This window comes from Arachis hypogaea, chromosome 3 (genome assembly GCF_003086295.3).
Source record: "Arachis hypogaea cultivar Tifrunner chromosome 3, arahy.Tifrunner.gnm2.J5K5, whole genome shotgun sequence".
NCBI classification, from domain to species: Eukaryota; Viridiplantae; Streptophyta; class Magnoliopsida; order Fabales; family Fabaceae; genus Arachis; species Arachis hypogaea.
The window spans coordinates 29,500,605-29,520,829 of record NC_092038.1 but is presented as its reverse complement, the minus strand read 5'-3'; the positions used below and the strand labels follow the sequence as shown (position 1 = coordinate 29,520,829).

Genomic DNA, 20,225 nt, shown 5'->3' with positions numbered 1-20,225 from the left:
TTCCATGGTTACAGAGGGAGATCCTTGAGCTTTAAACACAAGGTAGTCCCCATTCAATTGAAGGACTAGCTCTCCTCTGTCAACATCAATCACAGCTCCTACTGTGGCTAGGAAGGGTCTTCCAAGGATGATGCATTCATCCTCATCCTTCCAAGTGTCTAGGATTATGAAATTAGCAGGGATGTAAAGGCCTTTAACCTTCACTAACATGTCCTCTACCAATCTATAAGCTTATTTTATTGACTTGTCTGCCATCTCTAATGAGATTCTTGCAGCTTGTACCTCAAAGATCCCTAGTCTCTCCATTACAGAGAGTGGCATAAGATTTATACCTGACCCCAGGTCACACAGAGCCTTCTCAAAGGTCATGGTGCCTATGGTACATGGTATTAAGAATTTACCAGGATCTTGTTTCTTTTGAGGTAAAGTTTGTTGAACCCATGTATTTAGTTCACTAATGAGCAAGGGAGGTTCATCTTTCCAAGTCTCATTACCAAACAACTTGGCATTCAGCTTCATGATGGCTCCTAGATATTGAGCAACTTGCTCTTCAGTTACATCTTCATCCTCTTCAGAGGAAGAGTAGTTTTCAGAGCTCATGAATGGCAGAAGAAAGTTTAATGGAATCTCTATGGTCTCTATATGAGCCTCAGATTCCTTTAGGTCCTCAATAGGGAACTCCTTTCTATCTGGGGGACGTCCTATGAGGTCTTCCTCATTGGGATTTACGTCATCCCCATCCTCTTTGGATTCAGTCATTTTGATAATATCAATGGCCTTGCACTCTCTTTTTGGATTCTCTTCTGTATTACTTAGGAGAGTACTAGGAGGAATTTCAATGATTTTCTTACTCAGCTGACCCACTTGTGCGTCCAAGTTTCTAATGGAGGACCTTGTTTCATTCATGAAACTTAAAGTGGCCTTAGATAGATCAGAGACTATGTTTGCTAAGCTAGAGGGGTTCTGCTCAGAATTCTCTGTCTGTTGATGAGAGGATGATGGAAAAGGTTTGCTATTGCTAAACCTGTTTCTTCCACCATTGTTATTATTGAAGCCTTGCTTCTGTGGATCCTTCCATGAAAAATTTGGATGATTTCTCCATGAAGGGTTATAGGTGTTGCCAAAGGCTTCACCCATGTAATTTACCTCTGCCATTGCAGGGTTCTCAGGATCATAAGCTTCTTCTTCAGAAGGTGCTTCTTTAGTACTGTTGGATGCATTTTGCAATCCATTCAGACTCTAAAAAATCATGTTGACTTGCTGAGTCAACATTTTGTTCTGAGCCAATATGGCATTCAGAGCATCAATTTCAAGAACTCACATCTTCTGAGGTGTACATGAATTGGTTATTTTCAACCATGTCAATGAGTTCTTGAGTTTCTGCAGGCGTTTTCTTTAGGTGAATGGATCCACCTGCAGAATGGTCTAGTGACATCTTAGAGAACTCAGATAGACCATCATAGAATATATCCAAAATGGTCCACTCTGAAAGCATGTCAGAATGACACTTTTTGGTCAACTGCTTGTATCTTTCCCAAGCTTCATAGAGGAATTCACCATCTTTTTGCTTGAAGGTCTGAACATCCACTCTGAGCTTGCTCAGCTTTTGAGGAGGAAAAAACTTGGCCAAGAAGGCCGTGACCAGCTTATCCCAAGAGTCCAGGCTATCTTTAGGTTGTGAGTCCAACCATGTTCTAGCTCTATCTCTTACGGCAAAGGGGAAAAGCATGAGCATGTAGACTTCAGAATCTACTCCATTAGTCTTAACAGTATCACATATCTGTAAGAACTCAGTTAAAAATTGATAGGGATCTTCTGATAGGAGTCCATGAAACTTGCAGTTCTATTGCATTAGAGCAACTAGTTGAGGCTTCAGCTCAAAATTGTTTGCTCCAATGGCAGGGATTGAGATGCTTCTTCCATAAAAATTGGAAGTAGGTGTAGTATAATCACCAAGCATCCTCCTTGCGCCTCCACCATTGTTATTGGGTTCAGCCATGTCTTCTTTTTCGAGATTCTCTGTAAGGTTTTCTCTGGATTGTTGTGCTTTAGCTTCTCTTAGCTTCTTTTTCAGAGTCCTTTCAGGTTCAGGATCTGCTTCAACAAGAATGTCCTTGTCCTTGCTCCTGCTCATATGAAAAAGAAAAAAACAGAAAAGAAAGAGGAATCCTCTATGTCACAATATATAGATTCCTTTATGTGAGTAGAAGAAGGAGGAGAAAAATTCGAACACAAAAGGGGAAGAGAGGGTTCGAATTTTTAGATGAAGAGAAGTGTTAGTAAATGAATAAATAAATAGAAGAAGATGAGAGGGAGAGAATTTCAAAAATTGTTTTTGAAAAATAGTTAGTGATTTTCAAAAATTAAGAGAAGAAATAAAATTAAAATTTGAAACAATTAGTTAATTAAAAAGAATTTTGAAAAAGAGGAAGGTGATTTTCGAAAATTAGAGAGAGAAAAGTAGTTTTGAAAAAGATAAGAAACAAACAAAAAGTCAATTAGTTACTTGAAAAATATTTGAAAATCAATTTTGAAAAGATAAGAAGTTGGAAAAGATTTTGAAATTGATTTTGAAAAAGATATGATTTGAAAAAAAGATAAGATTTTGAAATTTATTTTGAAAAAGATTTGAAAAAAAAAGAAATTTAAAAAGATTTTATTTTTAAAATTAAAATTGATTACTTGACTAACAAGAAACTAAAAAATATGATTCTAGAATTTAAAGATTGAACCTTTTTTAACAAGAAAGTAACAAACTTCAAATTTTTTAATCAATCACATTAATTGTTAGTAAAATTTTCGAAAAATATGAAATAAAATTAAGAAAAAAATTTCGAAAATCAATTTTTTTTTAATTTTTGAAAATACAAAAGAAAAATGAAAAAGATTTGATTTTTGAAAAAGAATTTGAAAAGATAGGATTTTTAAAATTGAAATCTTGACTTGACTAACAAGAAACAGCTTATTTTAAAAATTTTTGACTAAGTCAACCCAAAGATTTCAAAATTTATGATTAAAATAACGAAAAGATATTTTTTATTTTTTTGAATTTTTAATGAAGAGAGAGAAAAACAACTAAATGACTCAAAACATAAAAATTATGAATCAAAACACATGATGCATGCAAGAACACTATGAATGTCAAGATGAACACCAAGAACACTTTGAAGATCATGATGAACATCAAGATTTATTTTTGAAAAATTTTCAAGAAAAGAAAAACATGCAAGACACCAAACTTAAAAAATTTTCATGCTTAGACACTATGAATGCAAAAATGCATATGAAAAACAATAAAAGGCACAAAACAAGAAAATACGAAGATCAAACAAGATGACTTACCAAGAACAACTTGAAGATCATGAAGAACATCATGCATGAATTTTTCAAAAAAATGCATAAATTTAAAAAAAATGCAATTGACACCAAACTTAAAAATTGACACTAGACTCAAACAAGAAACACAAAATATTTTTGGTTTTTTTTATGATTTTATTGATTTTTTTTAATTTTTCAAAAATTATTTTGGAAAAACGAAAACAAATAAAAAAAATTTTTGAAAACTTTTTGAAAAGAAAATTACCTAATTTGAGCAACAAGATGAACCGTCAGTTGTCCAAACTCAAACAATCCCCGGCAACGGCGCCAAAAACTTGGTGCACGAAATTGTGATCATCAACAATGGCACCAAAGACTTAGTGCTCTCAAACATGAATCACACTTTGTCACAACTTCGCACGACTAACCAGCAAGTGCACTGAGTCGTCCAAGTAATAAACCTTACGTGAGTAAGGGTCGATCCCACGAAAATTGTTGGTATGAAGCAAGCTATGGTCATCTTGTAAATCTCAATCAGGCGAATTCTAATGGTTATAGTGGTTTCGAATATAAAGATAAATAAAGCATAAAATAGAGATAGAGGTACTTATATAATTCATTGATGGGAATTTCAGATAAGCGCATGAAGATACTGTATTCCTTCTGAATCTCTGCTTTCCTACTGCTTTCATCCAATCATTCTTACTCCTTTCCATGGCAAGCTGTATGTTGGGTTTCACCATTGTCAATGGCTACCTCCCGTCCTCTCAGTGAAAATGGTCCAAATGCTCTGTCACAGCACGGCTAATCATCTGTAGGTTCTCGATCATGTTGGAATAGAATCCAGTGATTCTTTTGCGTCTGTCACTACGCCCAACACTCGCGAGTTTGAAGCTCGTCACAATCATCCCATCTCAGATCCTACTCAAAATACCACAGACAAGGTTTAGACTTTCCGGGTCTTAGGAATGGCTGCCAATAATTCTAGCTTATACCACGAAGACTCCGATCTTTCGAAATGGAGGCTAAGAGATACGCGCTCAATCTAAGGTAGAACGGAAGTGGTTGTCAGGCATGCGTTCATAGGTGAGAATGATGATGAGTGCACGGATCATCACATTCATCATGTTGAAGTGCAGCGAATATCTTAGAATAAGAATAAGCTAAATTGAATAGAAGAATAATAGTAATTGCATTAATACTCGAAGAACAGCAGATCTCTACACCTTAATCTATGGTGTGTAGAAACTCCACCGTTGAAAATACATAAGTGAAAATAGTTCAGGCATAGCCGAATGGCCAGCCCCCAAACGTGATCAAGAGATTAATCAAAAGACTAATTCCCCGATGAAATTACAATAGTAAAAAGTTCTATTTATACTAAACTAGTTATTAGGGTTTACAGAAATAAGTCTAAGTGCAGAAATCCACTTTCGGGACCCACTTTGGTGTGTGCTTGGGCTGAGCTTGAGCTTTAAACGTGCAGAGACTTCTCTTGGAGTTAAACGCCAAGTTGTAACGTGTTTTTGGCATTTAACTCTGGTTTGTGACATGTTTCTAACGTTTTACTCTAGAATGCAGCATGGAGCTGGCATTGAACGCCAGTTTGCATTGGTTAAGCTCGAATAAAGTATGTTGCTGGAAAGCCCTAGATTTCTACTTTCCAACGCAATTGAGAACGCACCATTTGGAGTTCTGTAGCTCCAGAAAATCTATTTCGAGTGCAGGGAGGTCAGAATCCAACAGCATTAGCAGTCCTTTGTCAGCCTCCTATCAGATTTTTGCTCAGGTCCTTCAATTTCAGCCAGAAAATACCTGAAATCACAGAAAAATACACAAACTCATAGTAAAGTCCAGAAATATGAATTTTGCATAAAAACTAATAAAAATATTCTTAAAAGTAGCTAGATCCTACTAAAAACTACCTAAAAACAGTGCCAAAAAGCGTATAAATTATCCGCTCATCAGTTCTCAGATTCGTATAATGCTTATTTGTCATTTTGGAGGTAAATTTGTTGTCCTAGGAAAAAATTTTAGACAAATTTTATCTGTGATTCCAAAAAGTTCAAAGTAGAATATAATTCAATCTTTTATTCATTATATTCTTTATATTTATGGCATAACTGTAAGGTTCTAAAGCTTACAAAAATTATGAGATTATCACTAGGTGAAATAGCAACATATAAAAACTCAGAAATTTTGTAAAGTGGCTACTCAAAATTGGTGATGGTTTGGCTGGTGATACAACAGATGGTGAATCGACCGTTCAGATACCACATGATATTTTGTTAAAGAACTATAATAAAGTTATTATATGATCTCGTTGATTTTGTGTATCCAGATATGTTATCTAATTTATCCGTTAAAAATTATTTCAAAGATAGAGAAATTCTTACACCAAACTCTAAACTGTGTCACTGATGTCAACAACAAGATGATTACAAGATTACCTAAAGAAAAAAGAGTTTACTTAAGTTCTGACTCTGTGTGTGTTGAAGAGGAAAATATAAAATTTGAGTTAGATGCATTCTCACCAGAGATTTTAAATGGAATAAATTGATCAGGTTTACCACCACATAAATTGATTGTGAAGACGGGTGCTCCTTGTCATGTTGCTGCGGAATATAGACCAAACTAATTATTTGTGCAATGTAACAAAAATACAAGTAAGAAGAATAGAAAATCATGTGATAGAATGCAAGATTTTAACTAATAATAAAGTTGGAATTGTTGTTCTTATCCTAAGAGTGAATCTAATTCTACATGACGAATATTATTGGTTAGATTTTAAAAAAGACAATTTTTTATTATTGTGTCATTTGCAATGACAATAAATAAGTTTCAGCGATAAATTCTATCAAAAGTTGGAATATATTTTTTAAAGTCAGTTTTTACTCAGAGTCAAATATATGTTGCATTATCAAAAATAAAGAGTAAAAATAGTTTACGAGTACTATTATAAGATTATGGACACTTGAAAGATAATTATATGATAAATGTGATATATAGAGAGATTTTTTATTTTATTTAAATAAAAAAATCTTTTATACATGCTGATTTTATTTTTGTTTTTTAGTTACTATCACCCCTTAGTTTAGTGCGTAAATTCATTTCTACTAAAGAGCATAAAGGTTAATCTGGCTTAGTGGCTTTTTAGTGTGATTATTTTATATCTTATTATTTAGATGGATAACACATGATAAATCTTATTCAATAAAAGAATGGTCTAAATTTGTATAATTTTATACATTTAATTTGATAGTTATATTATTTTTATTGATTGTTATTATGAAAATTATTCTAATTAATATGTATGTCTTTAAGGTGTAGAATTTAATAGTTTAAATATTACATAAACTGTTGAGTTCTAATATTAAGATATGATTAATTTAGTTCTAATTGGTTACGTCTATATAATTTTTTATTTTTTTTCAATTTTAAATTTTTTTTCTATGATTCATTTTATATCAGGATAATAAGAAAATTCTATCTAATTGAGTTGTAAAATACTACTATGATTGTCTAGGTGTAATTTTTATATATTTTTAAATTATTAATACATAGAAATTAAATCCTTTAAAATAATAATAATTGTATTAAACAATTTTATTAATGCTATAATACCAAGCTTATATCAAAATTAAATTTAAAGGTATTTTTAACGATAATTTTGTAGTTGTTTTAAAACCATTATAATTATATGCATTGACTCGGATTAAGGGGATAAAAATATTAATATGATTCAGAAATTTTAAATTAAATTTTAAAATAAAAATATTTTAAATAATATTAGATATTTCTAAATTTATTTTGTTTAAAATCTTAAATAAAATAACATGATTATCGATACAATTAATGGAAGAATTATGGAATAGAACGTACAGCAGTAATTGAGTGACTAAAATTAATGGAATATATATATATATATATATATATATATATATATATATATATATATATATATATATATATATATATAAGGAAACAATTGTATTGTTAATATAAACTAGTGTATGAAGCACGGAAAAATTATAAAAGTAAAACAAAAAATTTATATGTTTGAATCTTTAAAAAAAAAAAATAATTATTATATTAAGAAATTTATAAAAATATTATCAAAATCAAAGTTTAATTTAAAAATAGTGAATAATAATTATTTTATACTTTTTTTAAGTAAAATAATTATATATTGATACAGAATTTAAAATAAAATTAAAATATTTATATTAGAATTTTATTTTTTTTAAAGACTTTTCTGTAAACAACATTGATGGTTGAATTTGCAAACATTCCCACGTGATTCATAAATAAAACTTTTAAACTTCTCTTACTTTTAACTCTTGAAAGTGCCACATATAGTTAGTCATGTGTAAAAACTGGTTTGGACAAATACAATCCAACATGAGATAAAGTTTGTCCGTTAGACTTATTAATTGTCATGGCAAGCGATACTACTATGAGAAACTGTCTTCGTTGGAATCTAACTGGGACGGTTTTATTTGTTGGTACCATATTCATTCTTGGAATCAAAGCAATATGAGCAACATTGTTACCTGTTAAGACTTCACATTCTATGACGTGATTTCTAAACTTCCTAACTTGTAGTCTTGTACCATTACAAAGACCACTGGATTGGTCAATATTCCTCAGTAACATCACCGAAACACTAACCTTGAGTATTAATTTATGTGGAGGCAAACCAGAGCAATTTATGCTATTCAGTAATTCAGGACCATAGAGATCTAGTTGACTCTCCATATTCCCTTCATCCATACTAGTCGAATCCGAACTAAGATGTAAATTTTCCCTTCCAGAAATGATAGCTATCAGATGATTGTTGACCTCTTCAACAATGTCCAGCGTTGGAGCCAGTATAGTTCTTGCTTTGAAAAATCCTTTGAGGACATGTTATCCAAAATATTTGGATAAGAAAAATGAACCAACTTATCAAATGCCTGGTCCGAAGAAGGAATAACAATATCTCTTGGAAGACATATCTCAAATTCACCATCCATATTGTCACATATTAGACCATCACAAACTTTCAATAACCATTCACTAAATTACTTTGTCTCATCTTGATCTGAAGTAGTCGTCCTTACAAAGAGTCTCATATTTTTTGTTAGTTTGAACACTTAACAAAACTTTCAAAGGTAAGACGAATTTACGGTTGAATGAATGAGATCTTATTTCGATCCTCGTGAAATGACAGGAAGAATTTGTCTAAAGTCTCCACCTAGTACAACCACTTTTCCTCCAAAGGGTAAATCTTTGTTATATGTTGGAGAAAACCTCATAATATCACCTAAGCATTTATCAAACACTTTATAGTAGTACCTACAAATCTTTGAAGCCTCATCCCAAATTATAGGTTTGGCTTTCAACAGCAGCATTGCTTGAGGGGAACCAGGTTTGATGTTACATACAGAATCCTCAATTATATTTAGCGGTATTTTGAACCTTGAGTGTGTCGTTCTTCCATTGGAAAGAAGTAAAGATGTAATACCACTTAAAGCAATGTTTAACACAATATCACCCTTGAGCAAATCTCAGCAGACATAAGGTTCTAGAGAAATATTTTTCTAGTACCCCCATGACCATACACAAAGAAAAAACCCCTTCATCATAATACACAGGTAATGGAGCCAACAATATCTCAGCGAATCTAGTTTGACTCTCTATAATAATATCTCTATCTTTACTTAGTTGTTCAACATCGCCAACAATCAATGTAGCTACTTCAGATATAGATGGCAAGTTGTATGTCTTGCCATCTGTAGTCCTTTTACTAATCAATTTAAGCTTTATGTTTGTGCAATTTTCCTGTTGGTACCTATCTCTTGCATAGCAAAAATTCTTTGCTAAACTATTATATTTGTCTAGCATGTTTCTTAATATTGCCACAATTTTTTATTCCGCTCATTTATAGCTTCATTGGAACTGCACAAAAAAAAAAACACAATAAATTTTATGTTATTTTTTCTCACAGATAAAAAATAATTAAAATATTTGATTGGTTGCATGAAAATTAGCGAAGTGTGCATATCCGATTATCAATCTCATTTTTTGTTTCATAGATATATAGCTGAGCAAATGTTGGTCGCAGACTATTCGGAGGAAGTAAGTTACCAATGCTATGGTAATTTTGACCCCAAAGCTTAAAAATTGGAAGAGTAGTCCCATTATTCACCCCACGATTAATTTTTCTGCCCATTGATGTAAAACAAAACATTGAATTAAATACCCTTATATTTTTTAGAAAATGAATACTTCTTTGATCTCCTCCAATATGAAATTGAACGAGCTCATCAGGAGGCACAGAAAGTAGAGGAAGCTCGATCTTTCCTTCCATACAACATAATAAAAACTTAGGTTGGGGACGACTGTTTGAATTTAGCAAGCCTTTCTTCAGACCGCATCCATATTTTACAGTGTTGACATTGATAAATAGGATTTTCTATATCCCACACATCTGTCGAATGAACTCTCTTTAGATACTCAATTGTCATACCGATACAATTTAATTCATGATGTACACAAAAATACAAATAAATATACAGATAAAATTTTTACATACCGTCTAAAATTTCTAAGGATGGTATAAATTATCTTCTATATTCACATCCAACATTGAATCATCATAACCATTCAAATGGTTTCAACAGCAGAAACCACATACATTGAACTCTTTCACCATCTCAGTACAGGTCCGTCCGAATAGAGCTGTGGCCTCCTTATGGAGCACAACAAAAGTTGTTGTAGCAGTACCATCAAAAACCAACAAATTCAACTTATACTTGCTTTTTTATTCAAAAACATCAATTAACACTTGGCCTGTCACCCTTTAATTACAATAAAATCATAAAAATTATATTCAACACAATTTAAATGCTCAAACACAATTTTTTTTGACTTATCAATTTTCTAGATTTTAGTCTAGTAGAGGAGATTTTAGTATAAAATTATTGTAGGTATATGAATTTTTTCTATGCACTCTATCTCATTTTGTCATTTTTTTGTGGATAGACGATATTTCCATCAATCAAAGCAGATTTTGTTTTTAATAAATTATTCTCTTATTGTCTACTAATTGTTGGTATTAAGCTAGATATTGCTAAATAAATTAAAAAGAGACATAATCAATTACATAACTATATTACTTTTTTATAAAAAGATTGCACAAATAAATCCAATTAGAGTTGTATCTATCAACCACATTATTCACGTCCTTATTACAGTCATCGCAAAAGTATGTATCCGCATTAGCTTCTGCCTTCACGCTGCAAACACAAGATTTATACTACCAACTTAGAACGGTTTCAATATTAAGAACAGTGGCCAGAACAACATAGAAGTCAACCTACATAAGAACAGTTTGAAAGTAAAAAAAAAAAACAAATAATGAACCAAACATAAAAATGTAGTTTTCTATAAAGCACTCACATCCGCGGCAGCATGTAACTCTTTTATTGTCTTCCTCTCAGTGGAATATAAAACTCCATCTTCATTAACATACGCCAGTTTGCTAGAAAGTACAGACAGATATTGCGAGATCTCTCTATAGTACACGCTACTTATCAATCACAACGCCATAAAAATACAGTCAATATGCACAACCATAAATAATTCACAATATTGGTATAATTCCTTTTTCAAAGCATCATAGTCTAAGAAACATCTGGATTTATCAAGAACTTGGTATCATACATAATGTTCTTTAAAATATTGGTACCTATGTACAATAATCATTTCTTAAATGAGTTGTACAGTTATACATGACAGAAAAATTATCAAATGGAAAGTAACCAAAAGTATTCTTAGATTTAAAAAAATAACTATAATCTACTGTGAACGTAATTAATTAGTAAAATTTTTTATTTTAGCAATGAACTATACAAAAAATATTTCTTGCAAATATAAAATAATAAAAAGTATTATATAATAACAAAAATATAGTTTAAAATTATATATTGATTAATTAATTGTCGAGTAATTCAACATAAAATTTACAATAAAAAATAAAAAACTGGTAATATTTATCCATGTGTATATAATAATATTTTTTATCACTTCAAATTTTAATTTTTAGAATGCCAGCCATTTGTCGGAATTGTTATTACTATTTTCTATAATTTCACTTGTAATTTCACATGATCAAGAGTATTAAAATACAAAATACAATACTTATAATTTTGTTTCCATGACATATAGTATCACACTCTAAAATTTAAAAACAAAAAAAATTATTATTATATATAACATCACACCATAAAATTTTAAAATAAAAATACTTATTGAATCGCATCCCAATAATTAGTAGAAATAGCTACAATAAGATATAACCATTCGATAGTGGTCAAATCCTCACATACCTCGAAAATTTTTTTTTCTTGTAAATTAAAAAATAACTACCGGTAGCTGTTGTTCACACGCTGCCAGAAGATCTTTGATCCGGTCCACCATCTCTCCAAGAACAGTAATATTAAGTTTTAAACTACAGAAAAAATGTAAATTATTTAGAAAATAAAAAATTACTTATATAAATATATTAAGTGCTGAGTAAGGGCGTCGAAAAAATGCACCCGTCATTTTCAATATGAATGACCAACATGTCAATAAATTTGCCATCCTTCACATATTTTCTCTCACCTTCTACACCGGTCATAACTTCATCAATGTCTAAAATAAATATCAAACAGAAGATTGTGCACAAATCACCCGTCGTAGTGATATTTTGTCATAAAAAAAAAAGAAAAACCAACTTATGTACTTACCATAAATCATACACTTACCAACCAAAAAAGGATGTTGAGGAGAGTATCCCATAATTTTTCTAAAAGGGACCAACTTAATATCATATAATGGTATTGCATCACAGAAAGAGGGTAAGATAGTAGTTCTTTTTTGAAAAAATAATCGAAAATGATGTGATGTTGTGTAGTACAACCCACCGTTGTTGCTAACTCCAAAGTATGTAAAAACATACACAGCTCCCTCCGATATCAATGATTCGAACACAAATATCAGATCCTTACCTACAGAAGCATACATAGTTGTTTCCTATTTTTTCACAAAGCAAAATATTTTATTATCTAATTTCTACACACAATACCAATAAGGTCCAAGTAAATAAACAAATAAAATTTATATAAAATATTTCTTTCAAAAAAATAATTGAATAAATTAAAAATATGATTTAATTCTAAAATATTGAGGATTAAGTATTAACTAATGAGTTTATATTCACCCAAAAAAAAAAGAATATACATATAATGGATTCAAATATTTAATACTTTAATGTATATTATCATTATATTTTACACAAAAAATTAATTATTTATTGACATAATAATTAAAATACTTAATTTAAAACGACTAATTTTATTGTTTAGTGACTTTCACTTGAGTATAAAATTTTTGTACTTGATTTTTTTTCACACAACTCATATGAAAAACAGGTTGAGAAAATTTTTGATTTATTTTTTTTAACCATAGGTATTAAAAAGAAAAAAATTTGTGATGACAATCATGCATGAGAATTAAGTGTTATGTAGAAGAGGGTTAAGATTAACGACAATCATGCATATGTGTTAGTAGTCATTCTCTTATTATATTTCTCTCTTTTTTTCCCTTCATATGCATCTTTATTTAATGTGATTGATTTAGTCTAAAATTTTGAATGTTAAATCAGTGGAGGCTAAACTGCTTGGTTCCTAACAGTCAACACTATCTGGAGATGCTTAGCACAATTTTTTTTAATACAAACCTCTTTTGTTAGTTGTCATCCATAAGGGAAGAAGAAATTTAAGTCTTCAAGATGAGAATAATAAACAAAAAAGTAAGGAATAATCTGACTCTCAATTTTGTTGTGATGTGTTTATTATTTCTTATCAAAAATATACATTATTTTTTTTAGGATGTGAAAGCAAGAGTGACTCAAATTTTATTATTTTTTGTCAGCAAAAACTCTTATATCCAATCTTCATTATTTAGTAATTATGTATTTTGGCATTAGTGCATGTCTTTGCAAGCTAAAATTTATAATTTTAGATAACTGTCTATGAAAATCTAGCTAAAAGTCTTCTAATTCCTTTCTTTATTGGCCAAATACAATATGAGATATATATTAAATCTGTTTTTGACTGTAGAATCTTTTTTTATGATAAAAAGCTTATGTTTTCTTACAGGAAAACACAAAATTGGATTTTGTTCTTGTTCTATTTTTAAATGAATAGTCCTAAGAAAAGCAGGAAACTGTTAAGGTTGAAATTATGACAATTAAGAGGTGATTATCATACAAATATGGGATAAAGTGTATGAAAATAGAGAAATAATTGTGTGTATGAAAAAAATTAGAAGTACCTGCTCATCCATCAACACCATTTCAATGGAGCTAATGAATTTGGGGTCTTTAAATCTCGGTAAAGGCCAAAGTCTGATTACTCTGACATGAATCTTTCAACATTCTTTTGGCGATACAATCATCTCCAACAAATCATATCGCCTAACCATTTTTTCTCTAATGAAAAAAATAAGAGCAAACATAAATTTTAGCATTATGCATGGTAAGATTGTAGGACCACACTTCTTAAACTTTATAGCAACTAAGAAGAGGTATATTTTCAAGTAAATCATTTTAAAATTGGAGTGCATCCAAAATCACATATCCTCCATAATCTAAAAGAAGAAAAAATTTGTCTTGATGATTTAAAAATGAAAAAAAGATTTGAATTGAAAATAAAACACTTATTCTACATCATAAATACTAGCAAATCAAAATGTACTGAGTAAAAAAAGGAGTATGAAAATAAGATCTGAATCTATGCCTTCCTTGCAGCAACTCACCTCCATCAGTTACAGATAGGGAGCGTCCCGGTGCGACGGCGATCTGAACGACAATAATATCAGTGAAAGTCTCCTTTTGCCGGTCCGCTATCTAACCTCTTTGGTCACATTAGCATCTCCGATCGTCATCGACCTCCTCGCCGGCACAACTCCGTCATCAACCCGTCGCCGTATGAGCAACCAGTCTTCTCATTTTTGCCGTTCTGAAGTTGCCAGTGCCAAGACGCCGTTTTCTATTGCTAGCGTATATACTTGCTTGCTGGGAGAGAGAAGACCTAAAAAGACTAAAAAAGAACTTTGGGTGCAAGTTGAAATTAATTGTATGAGATTCGAATAGGTTTTCTATCTGCTCAGCTTGTAATCGGAATTAGTCTCTGTAGGCCCATGTTTTGTTAAGATGCAATGGAGGCAAGCAAGCCAACATGGTGTGGGCCCTACTTTTTTATTCTCTTTTGATCATAATTCACAAGTTCTATATTTTGTTTAATTGTTGTATAAATCATAAATCTACATTGGGCTGCCTAGGAAATTAATTTATTTTGCTTACGTTCTAGAATGAGTTTAATTAATAATTTGTTATATAAATGAATTCATATTTTTAATAAATCAAATCTAATGATATTAGTTAATAATACATAGAATAATTCCGTTTAGAATGAAGAAAGTTTTGCCTTATATTATTTTTACTTAACGAAATATAAAACTTAAAACTTAAACATCCACATAATATAAAAGGCTAAGAAAATAAAGTGATTTATAAATTATCTTTAATTTATATATAATATAATTAAATTTAATGAATTCAATTAGAATAAACAATAAATTATTTATTTTATTTCGGATTTTATAAATGAATAATAAACCAATTAACTAATATAAGGAATTACAATTATTATAGTAAAATTAATCAAGTATTATATACTATAATAAATTACATTGATATTTAAATATCTAATCAAATCAATTAGTTGATATAATTAAATCATATTAAAACACTTAAAAATGTACCATTCTTAATTAAATACTATCTATACTATATAAATCACATTTAAATCTATTTTTCCGTGCGTATATAATTTAAATTAATTTACAATTTATTTGATTGAATATTATAATATAAAATAATTTATAAATTAACATTAATTCATATATAATTAAATTTAATGAATTTAATTAGAATAAACAATAAATTATTTATTTTATTTTAGACTTCATAAATGAAAAAACCAATTCCCTAATATAACGAATTACAATTAATATTGTATAATTAATTAAGTAATATAAATTATATTGATATTTAAATATTTAATCAAATCAATTAGTTGAAATAATTAAGTCATTGCAATAAATTGTATTGAATGAGTTAAAATAATTAAATCGAAAAATACTCTTCGGAGCATGCCACGTCATCTCCATCATTAAGTGCAGAAATCCGATTTTTATATAATAGAATAGATAGATGCATGATTAATATATAATAAATTAAAAAATAGATAATATTTTAATTTAATTTCAAATCAGTATGTGTATTATTACAATGAATTAGTGCATGTTTTTTTATACGGTACAGAATAATATATTAAAAAATACAAAATTTTTTATTAAAAAATTAAATAAAAAATATATATAATAATTTTCACTATAAATATTTTAAAAATATTAAAAATAATTAGTATTTATTTTAATTAATTAGGATTGATTGAGTAATTTATTTTATTTGTTTGTTTAAATAAATATTAGAGATTTGAATTTCACATTGTATATGTAATAACTCATTGGTTAATGATAGATCCTTAATAAATAGAGCTTTAATTTATGGTAGATTAGTCTTCGACCTGATGAGTTAGAAAATACCGTGGGAAAAAAATAGTATTTTGCAGGCCTGCTACACATACAAGCCTTTTTGGCTTACAAACTATACAAGTTGGCCCAAGTCCAAGAAAAAAACACGTGCACCACTTCTTTATAATCGAGCGTCCAACACACGCGCCTTAATCACCCTTCCACAACACGTTCATTATGCCGCATTCTTCCTCTTCTTCCTCAATCAAAACGCAAACCGTCAATATTCAAGCGATATTCGAAACAAACTACGATTCTGCAGAAACATTCCAACTCTTCGCGAAGAGAAGAAGAAATCAAGAAAAGATACAAATCTCCATCAAAAATCACCAGAAAAAACGAAGAAACATTATTCAAGGTACTGTTTTACTTTTCTTCTAGGTTTTTTTTCTAGATTGTCTCTGCCATGTGCCTCATTCTTAACCAGCAAAATATTAAAAGATTTCAAGAAGAAATATACTGTCTCCCCCATATTTTAGGTGTATTTCTTAAATTCTTTGGGTGTATTTTTATAATCATGTGGGTGTATTTCTGTAATCGTTTGGGTGTATTTCTGTAATCCTTTCTATAATTGTTTGGATGTATTTTTGTAATCGTTTGGGTGTATTTCTGAAGTTCCATTATCTTCAAAACGATTTCAAAGCTTGATTTCAGAAACCATGAAAATAAAAAATAAACGAAGCAAGAATATAGAGAGAGAGAAAATGCACGCGTGATAAATGCAGGTAAAACAACGAATAAAAAGGTAAAGAGAAAACGCACGAAAGAGATCCAACAAATTTGGCAAGAAACTCAAAAAAAAGAAACGAAATCTTTTGAAAAATGGAAGTTATATATTTCCACGTTAATTGATTTGAATTGATTTAAAAGTCTGTTAAAGAGGCACGTAACATAAGCAGCGCGTTTAGTCGGTTTCATTCTCTTCAGGCTTGTAAAGCTTGTAAGCGCAAAACACTTGTATGTAGAGATTAATCCTTTATTTTTAAAGTAGAATAATTTCTCAATGATAGAATATTTACAGAAATTTGTCTTTGTTAAAATTTTACTTGTGACAGTTTTATTTATTGGTATCATATTCATTCTCAAACCCAAAATAATATGGTCAACATTATTATCAGTTAAAATTTTGTATTTTATGATATAATTTTCAAGTTTCCAAACTTATAGACCTATGTCATTATAATTTATAAAGCTATTTAATTGATTAATATTCCTTGATAATATTACTGAAATATTGTCGTTATGTATTAATTTGTGTGAAAAGAAACCATGATAACTTTTATTATTCAATATATAATTTATTCTATTAGAAAATAAAGTATTATCCCCCTAAATTGGTAAATACATTTTTCTCTAATTTCTTATACCATATTATTTAATAATAATTATCTTAAAAAAAACAAATAACTACATTATTCTATAATATATAATGTAATTTTTTATTTTAAAATTAGTTCTATTTAGTAAGATAAAATTTAAAATAAATTTTTTATTATTTTATACATTTAAATTTAAATTCAAAATTGATTAACAACTAACCACTTTTTCAATTTCAATAACAAAAAAGTAGTATGTACAAAATATTCGACATTTAATCATTTCAATCCTTTAAATTTCAATTATCCTAAATTAGGTTAGAAATTAATTATAACTTAATAATTGATTATATATATATATATGGTGTCTTCTATGATGGCTAGTTGTGATATGTGACTAATTGATAATATATATATGTGGTGCCTAGTTGTGATTTGTGACTAACGTTGCTATAGGAGCTTGACTTATGATAATACGACATGTGTTGGACTTAAGTGGGTCCAAAATCTAACATATATAAACATTAGTTATGAGCATTTCAGCTCATTCACCTTAAAAATAAGGAAAGAGGCGCTGAATTGAGAAGAGACAAGAGAAGAGAGAAAATCTAACTCTCTTTAATTTTCAAATCACCATAACTTGAGCTACAAAGCTCCGATTGACGAGCCGTTTGCGGTCACGCGTCACTCTTCTCATTCTCTACAATTGTATCTAAGTTTTGTGGTGAGTAATCTACTGTCCTGTGCCCATTTTTTATTTTTCTCTTTAAATTCGAGTTTGGTTTGGGTTTTGAGAAAATCTTGTGATTTTGGTTGTTTAAGAGTTCTCTAGTATGAGCCATGGGTGATATTTATCACAAACTTCAGTGGATTAAGGTAAGAAGTGTTCAAACCCTTGTGATTTATCATTTTCATGAACTCTAGGTTAATGTATATATGTGAAATTGGTTATATTAGTGTATTTAGTGATTTTGATGCACAATTGGGAGTTTGGTGTTGCTTGAGGAGCTTTGGTGACGCTTGGAGTTGAGGTTGGTGGAGACTTCTAAAGAAGAGGCTCAATTGGTTTGGTTACAAGAGGTACGGTTTAAGTTTCATTTAAGTACCGTGTGGTGTGATGAGAATTTCTAGGCTAGATGCCCGTAGGATTAAGTTTGAATTGTATAAATGGTTGGTGCTAATATGCATAGTTGATATGTAATGTGAATTAATGATTGAGTTGAGGATTGTGTGGCCTTGTATGTTTGGTGTGTTGAGAATTTGATAAATTGGATAATGAGTATTAATTTGTGGAATATGCATTTAAATTGTGAATTTGGCCCGGAGGCCGTGAATTTTGGGTCGGAGGCCGGAAAGAGGTAAGGAAGGTAAGTTGATGTGTGTATTGTGTGATGATATAAGTGATTGGATGAATTTTAGATATTGAATGTGTGAACAATTGGTTTGGTTATTGAATAATAAGGTTTGAGGAATTGAAATGTGAAATTTGATGGTTGTGGATGAAATTGTGTAGATGAGGTATATTTAGTTTTGGTTGAGGTAAATTATGTGGTCATATGTGTGATTATTAATATTGATGTTTTGATGGTATGAAGAATAAGAGATATGCATGCTTGCTATATGTTTGATGATTGGTAGAGGTTGAGTAGTGGATGAAACCATGTTGATGGTGAGAATGATATCGATTGTATATGTTGATGGTTGATTGGAAATGATATTGTTGAAAATTGGGATGAGGAGATATATATAATATGTGATATTGTGTTTGAAATTGAGGTAATTGATTGAGATTGGTTAAAATGGTGGATTGGTGGCTTGTGTTTTGATAAAAGGGGTAATGTATGAGTTGAGGAGGCTTGAAGTTGATTTTGGTATATTTTAGTTGATTTTGAAAAGGGTTGGAATTGGTTTATTTTGAAAATGGCACTTTGTGGTTTTATATGAAAATGTGGTTCTTGGGCATACTTTGACGGAGCATAACTTGGGCTCCAGATCCCCGATTTGTGCCAAATTTATTTAGGAATGACATTGGATTCGGAAATATTTATGCCGTTCGAAGGACGGGTGAAAAATGATTTAAAACGGAGAAGTTATACTCGTCCAAAAATTGGGGTTTGAAACTGGGAATTCTGCAACTTTTAACTTAGAAAAAATTTTGGTAGAACGCATAGCCACACGTAGGCGTGGCCGACGTGCACGCGTCGTTTTTCAGATTTTTACCAGTCACGCGTACGCGTGGGCGACGCGTACGCGTCGACGCACTGCACCAATTGCCCAGCATTCTTCCCGAGAGTTGTGCGAGAAATGTGTCATTTTTGTGCGTGGGGCACAAACCACACCCACGTGTAGGCGTCACCTAGCTGTTTTCCCATCCACGCGTGCGCGTGGGTGACGTATACGCGTCGATGTACTTTGTGACTTTCCACGCGTGCGCGTGGACGACGTGCACGCGTGACCCTGTTTTCATTCCAAAGTTGATTTTTTAGTTTTAAAAGCCAAATTTCATACTTCTAAGCCTCCGATCTCACCTCTTGTGTCTTAAGTCATTACGATATGCCTAGCAATGAGAAATGAGCTAGGGGATGTGGTAACTTGTGAATGAAGAAAGGGGAAAATTTATGATCAATGATGATCAAAGATGATTATATGAGATACGGAGGATAGCGATAGAAGTGCTTTATGAGCCATGAGCCGAAGGGCTGTATTTGTTAATAAAATGGCTGGTTCTGGATTGAACTATGAGTCGGATGGCTGAGTTATTGCCGAGTTACGGCGGAGCCATTATTGATTATGGCTGAGTATGATTGCATATATGCGTATTGAATGAAATGTGAACGTTGCACTTCCACTGTCTGAGATACGAGTTTTCCTGGGTGAAAGCAGTGGCTAGCCACCATGTGCTCC

General features: G+C 30.7%; 1 non-coding gene across 1 annotated transcript; it reads left to right on the top strand.

Moving 5' to 3' along the window:
• Positions 1-1,493: 1,493 nt before the first annotated feature.
• Positions 1,494-1,597, top strand: LOC112793667 (small nucleolar RNA R71). The gene has a single exon (XR_003198369.1). It is a non-coding gene; the product is annotated as a small nucleolar RNA R71 (small nucleolar RNA).
• Positions 1,598-20,225: the final 18,628 nt, after the last annotated feature.